Here is a 9378-nt window from a genome sequence, read left to right as displayed (position 1 = left end):
AGGGTGTGCTCATGAAAGTTGATATGTGTGAGGAGACAAAGACCAATTGTCACAACCCACCCCAGCCTGTCCTCCCTGGTGGGCGACAGCAAACGTTGATCTTGCAGTTTACAGTGGTGTAAAGTGAAGTGAGCCTGATTACAAAAACAGGAATATTACTGTAAGCAGTTAATTGTTCAACCTGCTCTCACGTGTGTTTTGCTGGTTGGATGGTGAAAGAATACACTTGTCCCTTTCTTCTCCTTATAATTGCTGTGCTGCACTTCTGAGGAAACTCGAATTTAAAACATGGCAGATTATACACAGGACCATAACATTTTGGGGACCCCAAATACAAAGTCATTGGCATTCAGCCCCCTTGGCCACTCAATGCCCAGACTGTCTCACCGTTTATTGAACTTTATGCATACCGCAGTAGACCTCTTCAAAATTGACCTTCTTCTTCAAACAAGGTCTAAATTAGCTAAATATACCAGTTATTGTGATCTTGGACCTTGGCTATGCCAGCCTCAAGAGCCATGTAATTTTGTTGTTGACGTTTTTCAAAAACGCTGCAAATTTTGGGATATTATGTCCTTATTTTCATTGTAGCTTTCCAGAGGTTGATGCTATAGCATTGAAAGTTGTACCAAATGAAGGCTCATGAAATTTTCTTGAATATGGTGGTAAGCACAATCAAACACATGAACAACTGTGTAAATGTTAGCTAATTTTAATGCACAAAACAGCTGGGACACTACAAAAAAAAACAGTTTGGTAGTATGATAGCACTGCACTGACATATATTGCATAAGAAACTGTCAAATAGGATGTTACTAATACATGTATTATCACTTGTTCAATGTTGCTTTTTTGAAACTGTCAAAGTCCTTTCCTGTGGTACTCCACAACTTGTAGTATGAAGCTTCTTTGCTCTGTGTCAGTTCTGATCTGAGTTGCAAAGTCACTCATTAGTTTCACACCTCTCTCAGCCACATCTTTGGTCACTTTCACTGACCTCACAAACTTATGTGCATTCCTGTAGCTGTCATTGTCTTCCCAGGTGTCAGCAGGAGTAGTGAGCCAGTCACATTTCACTCAAAGAGCATCAAACAGAAAGTGAGACTCTGGCCCTACCAGGTCTGTGAGAACTGTAGTTGCCCTGATGACAGGAAAGACTGTCTTGCCTTTCCTGTAACTCTCAGGTTTCTCTGTTTCTGAGAGTTTGACTGCGAGCTTCTCTTTTGCAGACTTGGTCATGCTGGCATTGGAACTGAACAAAGTTAATGGCACTAGTTCCTGGGTCAGATACCAGCGGTGGTTGTTCATTTTCTTGAGAACAGAGGGTGCCAGTTCATAGTCATACTGCTTGTATTGAAGCATGTTCTTCATAAGCTGGAGGTCATGAATAGGTGCATCAGCTGCAGATGTGGTGGTCACCCAGTGGCTGGTGTAGAATAAGGCCAGGAACTTGTTCATCCTCTCCAGCTTGAAGATAGTGTCCGTGTTGTATTTTAGTTGCTTGGAAAACATGAGCATCTTCATACAGTAAATGTTCCTGGCCATCCAGCGGGCTTGGTGAATGGCACCTGGCTTGGCCCAGTGGATACATCGAGGAGGTTCCTCACCAAGCAGGATCAGGCACAGCTCTGCCACCTCTCTGTAATCTGCCCTCGGACTTGCTTCCTCAAGGAATTTGCTTAAGACTGCAATTGTGCTTTTCTTCTTCTGTTTCAAGTCTTGTACAACTAGGCCCAGAACTCTTGGGCAGTCCTTAACCAACTTGTCCCACTTCTCTTTCACATTGCTGAACATTGGATTGTCAGGACTCTTGACCTTGCTAAACACAGCCTCCCATACACTTCCAATTATTACCTCTGATATGTGATGGCGACAAGCGAAGTAGAATACCTTTTTGCCTAGTTTTTCTTCAATAAGCTTCGCTGCACCCCTGTTGATGTCACTGTTGATTGCTGTTGTATCAAAATTAATTGATTGAAGTGATGAAAGGAATCAAAGTAGAACAACAAAATACATGAGCTGCTGGAAAGGCAGCCACTCTCGCGGCGCCGTCTTGAAGTCAAAAGAACAAAAAATATATAATTAAAATTAACACAGGTGTTCATGTGTTTACTACCATATGCAAGAAAAATTATTAGCTTTCATTTGGTACCTCTTTCAATGCTATAGCATCAACCTCTGGAAAGCTACAATGAAAATCTGGACATAATATCCTAAATTTTGCTGCATTTTTGAAAAACGTCAACAATAAAATTACATGGCTCTTGAGGCAGGCATAGCCGAGGTCCAAGATCACAATAACTGCCATTAACTCTTGGAACTCTTTCAACAGTAGCCAAAATGGAACTGTATAGTGCCACTTAGCAGTTTTTTTTTTGACGACGATACGAGTGCAGCGTGTTCTACCGGAAACAAATTTCTTGTGTGTTCTACATACTTGGCAATAAAGATGATTCTGATTCTGATTCTGATTTAGACCTTGGAGAATGGGAATAATATCAGTTTCCATGTTTGAAGAAAACGGTCAATTTTGAAGAGGTCTAATACTGCAGGTATGACTGGTGATGAGTTTTTTAATTGCACTCCACATTTCCGGGAATGATTCTGTCATTAAAACTGGCACAAGTGCGATGTAAAATAATGAGGGCTATCAAAACCGATCTCTGAGTCCTGACCCGTTCTCTTCATCGCATACTTCTGTCATGATCTGGTTGGCGACCAATGGGGGGCGCTGTCGGCCCTGCCTACACCTGCACAGGTGCTGGTCGTCCCGATCAGATTGGCGACCAGCGGGTAGCGACGTCAGCCCTGCCTGAAGCCTCGCAGGTGTTGGTCGTTTAATCATTGACACTTAAAAGGACACCTGGCACGATCATCCGGTGCCGGTTCATTGTTTGTTTGCTGCTTGGTTGCTGCATGCTGTGCACGTGTTTGTTTAACCTTGGCGGACTTTTACTTTTGGTCTTCTTTTGCTACTTTGGATTTTTTCCATTCAGATGATTTTGATGTTTTACATTTTGTTCCTGCTGACCTTTATTTTAATACAATTTGTCAAACAACCTCCTACTCACTCCTGCCTGCTTCTTGGGATCCGCGCCCGCCATCACCACCTCACAAACCGTGACAGAATGAATCGGATCCCGCAGGTACATCGGACCAGTCTCATTTCCACCCTGTGCCTGGCAATGCTACGTCCACGTTAGCGCAAGCCTCGTCGAGTTTGAATTGCGTCACTCGACGAGCCGCAACGTCCACGTAAACATCCGGCCGAGACCTCCTTCCAGGTGGCCGTCCAGGGTGACACTGGGTGACTGGCATTGCACGCCCACGTCCAGCCACGCTGTCGTCGTGCATGACGAATTGAGTCTCATCCACGACGAGCCGTGCAACGTCCGCGTCAACGTCAGTCCGAGACCCCACTCACCGCTGGATCCCGGAGCGGCTCTGGACTGGTCTCGTTCCCCCGGAGCCGGGCAGTTCATGCCCACGTCGGCGTCCGGCCGAGACCTGGTCCCATACGGCCGTACGGGGTGCCATTCTGCGCCTGGCAGTTCGACGTCCATGCAGAGCCAGGCGCCGTCGCGTGAACGTGCGAGAGGGATCGCACTCACGCCCACGACAATCCGTGCCGCATATTCGTCCACCCCAGGCCGAGTCCCGTTCCCATCAGGCCGCCGCCCGTCGTATGCTGGAGAGGCAGCGGTTGCCCTCTCCACCGACCGTTCCCTGGCGAGTGGACCTTTTGGGAGACTGTTGGGACTTCTGGAAGCAGCCCCTTGAAGGGGGGGTACTGTCATGATCTGGTTGGCGACCAACGGGGGGCGCTGTCGGCCCCGCCTACACCTGCACAGGTGCTGGTCGTCCCGATCAGATTGGCGACCAGCGGGTAGCGACGTCAGCCCTGCCTGCAGCCTCGCAGGTGTTGGTCGTTTAATCATTGACACTTAAAAGGACACCCGGCACGATCATCCGATGCCGGTTCATTGTTTGTTTTGCTGCTTGGTTGCTGCATGCTGTGCACGTGTTTGTTTAACCTTGGCGGACTTTTACTTTTGGTCTTCTTTTGCTACTTTGTATTTTTTCCATTCAGATGATTTTTATGTTTTACATTTTGTTCCTGCTGACCTTTATTTTAATACAATTTGTCAAACAACCTCCTACTCACTCCTGCCTGCTTCTTGGGGTCCGCACCCGCCATCACCACCTCACAAACAGTGACAACTTCACTCCGATTCCCGTCACCTACTCGTGATCATTAAATTTCCCACCTGGGACCATAACCACCCCAAAGGATAGATGCTGATAAAAACATGTCATAAGTCATTCAGTGGTTTATTAAACTTGTTGATGTTAATTCTTCTTTGCCTGCGATTTTTACGGCGATCGCTTTTGGCTTTAAACCGCCACTTGCACCAAAGTCAGCTGGGAAGTGACATGTCCCTTGTGAGGATAAAAGATAGGCACGATGGCCTCTACAAAGAATAGAGGGATGGTTTGAGAATCCATCGTTCACCCAGACTGTTGCCCTTCCCCTTTGTTGTGTTGCCTTTTTTAAGTGTCGGCCGGGCGTCTCCTCTCGTCAGCTTGTCAATCGTCATCTCGTCAGCCACTTGCAGCATAAAAGCCAGCCTGAAGAGCCACTCATCAGCAATCTTTCCTCCCGACTGGTTACACCCCAGCATTTCTGTAGTCCTCGACTTGGTCATTCTGACTCCTTCTAGGTTTCTGCCACCTTGCCCTTTTCCACCTCCTGACAATAAACCTGTTCTGAGTTTGTTATGCCTGCCAGTGGGTCCTGTGCTTCATTTCTGGCAAGACACATTGATTTTTGACAATAAATTGACAATGTCACATGATCTGACACGGCCAATCGGGTTCATTCACATAGTATTTAACTTAAATGGCGTGACAAATGGCGTTCAATCCCTGCTCTGGCCACAATAGTTTGCATGGTGTACCAAGATCTGGCGCAGACACACTAGTAGTTCGCATCTCCTTGCAAGTTTGCATGTTCTCCCCATACTTTTCTCTGATGTCACTGATGTTGTCGTGACGCGCCTTTATAAGCTGATGTTACTATGAGGGTGTGACTTACCTGTCAGACTTGACAGGTAAGTTATGCCGCCCGCCGTCTGATTACCCCTCCAGGATACTGCTCCTGGTGGTAGAGAGCGTGTAAGCTCCCTCATCCCGGTTGATGGTCTTTGATCCTCGCTTTCAGATCTCAATGGCCTCCCTGATCCAGCGCTGATGTTTGTTTTCTTTGGTGCGGGTGACGCTGGCCTTCTCCCAGTCCATGATATGATTTTCTTTTTGCAGTGGTCTGTGATGACTGATTTGTGGTGTTCCTGTTGTGCTTGTTGTTTTATTGCTCTTGTTTGTATTGTTGCTGTCTCCTTCTCACACTCCTTTCTGTCTTCCCAAAGTATGACTTATTGTATGATTTGGATGGAATTTCATATGTAGTGTTGCATTTATTTTCTGGGTGTATTTTTCCTTTGGGTGTACCAAGATCTGGCGCAGAGCTGTGTATCGTTTAACAGGTGTGTAGATGTTGTGTTTCCTCATTGCTATTTGTATGTGTTCCGTGAACGTTACCAACGTTACCATTCCTCTGTGCTCTTGTTTGTTTGTTTGTTTGTTTGTTTGTTTGTTTTCTCTTTCTCCCTTGTGTTGTGTTGTTTTTTTTTTACCTGCTCTGCACCTTTAGTTATTCCCACTGACGATATTGACACCTTTGTAGTGTGTTGTATATGTTTTTCCCTCCTGTGTTCGGTCCGCCGGGTCCGTGATTATTGTGGTGCGTTCATGTAATGTTCTGACGAGTGACAACTTATGGATAGTGTCGTGTTCGGATGTCCAAATGAGGTATTGGTCGGTGTATGTGGGTTTCCAGTGTACTTTTATTTTAATGTCTCTGTTGTCTCTGTGGAAAAAAAACTAAAGCTGCAGAGCCGGTCAAAAACAACACAACACATGGGAGGAGTGAGCGGACAGCGAGTGGCATGACTTACCTGTCAGGTCTGACAGGTAAGTCACACCCTCATAGTAACATCAGCTGATAAAGGTGGGTCACAACAACCTTAGTGACACTCTGATGAAGGCGGATGTACACACCGAAACATGTAAGGTAATTAAACAACCTAAAACACCACTGTCTGTAATAAAATAATCTGATACAAAATAGATAATAAGGAGACAGAAAGAACTTCACACAACTAAAAAAGCATTCATGGCCGGTTGATTGACCACTCCAAATTGTGCCTGGGCTGAGGAACGGTTGTTCGTTTCTGTGTGTCCCGCGACTGGCTGGCAACCGATTCAGGGTGTCCCCGCCTGATGCCCTCAGAAGGCTGGGAATGACTGAATCAATGAATATTTGGGGCACCTTCGAACCAATTTACATGGAAACAGTGACGTGCGGTGAGTTTCATGGCTGGTGAGGCGCTGACGTCATTACAGTCAGATTTACAAACATGAACTCTACAGAGTAGCTTATTTACCATTTGATTGACAACAGTTAACGTGTTTTGTTTAAATTGTCATGTCAGCATTCTTGATATAAACTGTAGCATAGAAAAAAATAATTTAAAAAAATGTGATTATCGTGTTACCTTTACTTATAAAAGAAGAATCTGTAATCACCAGCGCCCCCTGTCATGAGGCAGGAGAACTGTGTGCCTCACCTATGCACACAGTTTTGATAAAAATAAAATAAACACTATAGTACTGTGTTTATAATGTAAAGTGACTCTACATTATATACACCAGCTAAACTGTAGAAATTTAGTTCATATACTCAAAGTGTTTGAACACTTTAATAGCGATATGCAGAGGGGCAGCAATGCGGTCTCACTGCAGAGCAAGCCAGCACAGCACAGTTAGTGTTGGGGTAATTCGCCATACAAACATCTCTAAACATCGCTCGCTAATCTTTGTTTACATTTTGGACTACCTGATACTGCCTTCCTTTACATGATGTCACATTTACATTACGTCACATCCTTTCGCGTCACACACTGTGCGCCGTATAAAATGCTCTCCCTTGTAGTTCGTCTCTCTCTCTTCGCCATGCTCTCTCCTTAAGCCGATTATTTATTTTTTCATTTGATATTTCCATGATGACAGGTGAGGCACTGCCTCACCTTCCTCCCTTGACTGCACGTCACTGCATGGAAACCACCACAAAGTATTTACATGGAAAACATTTTCTCGTTTAGAAATGTCATTTTTATTTCATCAAAGTATTACTTTAATTTGTATTCTTTTAGTAACGTTTAAATTCAATTAAAATAAAATACATTTCAAGATGCTTATTTGTGATCAACTATTTCACTGCCTTGTACTGATCTTTACAGGTTTCCACCACAGGTTCGTTCCTGTAACGCTAAAGGGCTTTTGTACAGGTATGATATGACAATCAAAATGTTTGTAAAAACTAGTCTGTATATTCACCGACGGAGGAGGGCGCCATGTTGACTTGGGCTTTAATATCAAGTTGGTCAACACTTAGCAGCTATGAAAGCGTCAACTCTTTGGAAGGCTTTCCACAAGGGTTGAGAATGTGCTTCGAGGAATTCCTAGAAGACAAGATTTTTTCTGAAGTCACACACCAATGCTGAATGAGAGGACCTCAAGGCTCATCTCAGAGGCGTTGCATCATGGAGAGGGCAGGATTCTGCGCAGATCTGTAATGTTCATCCATGCCAAACTTTCTCAACCATGTCTTTATAGACCTTGCTCATTGAGGTGAAGTCATGATGGAACAGGAGGAAGTGCAGAAGAAACCACCCAGACTATTTGTGAGTCCTCCAAAGCAAACAAATTGTGTTTGATTTGATATGTTCATCGAATACAGAAGTCTTGTGTTTACAGTAACTTGTATATATTACACGTCCATTTTAGAGTAGACACAAACTGTTGCCAGGCATCTCAAAGTCAAAGTCAGCTTTATTGTCAAATATGCTAATATGCATGACATACAGCACAGATGAAATTACTGTCCTTTCGGACCCAGCATGCAAGGCCCTTATAATGACTTTAACAAACATAATAAACATGGAAACGCCAATTTGCCGGGAGAGGGGAGCCGCTGCGTATTCACGCGCCGCCATCTTGAGAAAAAAAAAAAACAAAAAAACAAATATGACAACACAAAGACAGAGTAATTCATTCTTCAGGACTTGCTGTACCCTCTTTGTGATGACATGAAGCAGTTCTAGATGAAAGTGGAGAGGATCAAAGCATCCATGTCAGCAGTGGATCAGGGATGTCATGGTGGAATTTGTACGTCTACTACAAGCTAAATGTTGAAAGCAAACACGAAGCTGTAGCATCCATTGACGACAAGACATTGTCTCACATCTCCTGTCCCACATAAATCCACTTCAATAACAAGCCGCGACAGTTCCCCATATGCATCGGCGCTCTGCTGACGCTGCTTTCTTCTTATCGCGGGCTCCTCAAGCCATGTGATAGAGTGCTTATGCACATTAGTAAACATATTATGTCATTCATGTTTAGATTAGTAAACATATGTTATCCCATGTTAGTTTAGTACATATTATGTTATTGCATGTTCAATTTAGACTACATGGAATAAAGTATCAGTCGAATCGTGTGAAAGCACGATGTAACGAGTATCAAGTTTCAGCCTATGTTCTTCCAATACTGAGTTGTCCGTAGCTGATTGGACAACAGATCGCTGCTGTGGACATTCAAATAATAGTCAGAGCGGGAGGTCTGTCTCTTTTGTCTGTGCTCCTTCTTGTGTGATCTTTGCTCTGTGCGCTCTTGACTTCGCTCCTGCCTAGACGAGAGAAGTGCTTTTTCTGTCTCACTAGAATAAAGTAGTTTTTTGTTCACCATCTATCGTCGTCACTGATATTTTGATCACAGAACTTCGTTGAACACCGAACGAGTAGAGAAACAAGAATTTGAAACCAACACCATACCTTCCGATCTGAATATATGGTTTCAATAAGAAATAAATAAGGCAGAACATCCGGACTCAATATCTTGTTTTGCAATCAAATTGCAGCATTACTTATTCTGGGGTCATCTTCACACACAAATTGAGTGGATGTGAACATTTGCTGTGAGGTGTCAAAGAACTGTTGAGCAGGCAATTACTTTCTGACACACACACACACACACACACACACACACACACACACACACACACACACACACACACACACACATTCAAGCACATAAGCACGGACAGGCACACACACAAACACACATCAAAAGGCTCGCAGCTTTACAGCAAGAACTTTGCCATGCTTGTAGGAGGTTAATTGAGCAGCAACTTTGGGCCAAACTTGATGAAGGCTATAAAACTGAAAAGGTTGGTTTTACATTATGATTCTATCATTT

The 9378-nt window shown here is 44.2% G+C and overlaps 1 long non-coding RNA gene across 2 annotated transcripts; it reads left to right on the top strand.

Annotated features, from left to right (window-relative positions):
• Window positions 1–4912: 4912 nt before the first annotated feature.
• LOC148898379 (uncharacterized) lies at window positions 4913–8869 on the top strand. Of its 2 annotated transcripts, none has more exons than XR_016115104.1 (2): window positions 4913–5266; window positions 5947–8869. It is a non-coding gene; the product is annotated as an uncharacterized LOC148898379 (long non-coding RNA). The 2 variants fall into 2 exon arrangements; XR_016115103.1 differs by having other exon boundaries at window positions 4913–5543.
• The last annotated feature ends 509 nt before the right edge of the window (window positions 8870–9378 follow it).

The sequence above is a fragment of the Hippocampus bargibanti genome, linkage group LG05, assembly GCF_051943395.1.
Source record: "Hippocampus bargibanti isolate YZ-2025 linkage group LG05, ASM5194339v1, whole genome shotgun sequence".
Classification (NCBI taxonomy): domain Eukaryota; kingdom Metazoa; phylum Chordata; class Actinopteri; order Syngnathiformes; family Syngnathidae; genus Hippocampus; species Hippocampus bargibanti.
Note: the sequence above shows the minus strand (reverse complement) of the source record. Positions and strands in the feature narration are given on the sequence as shown.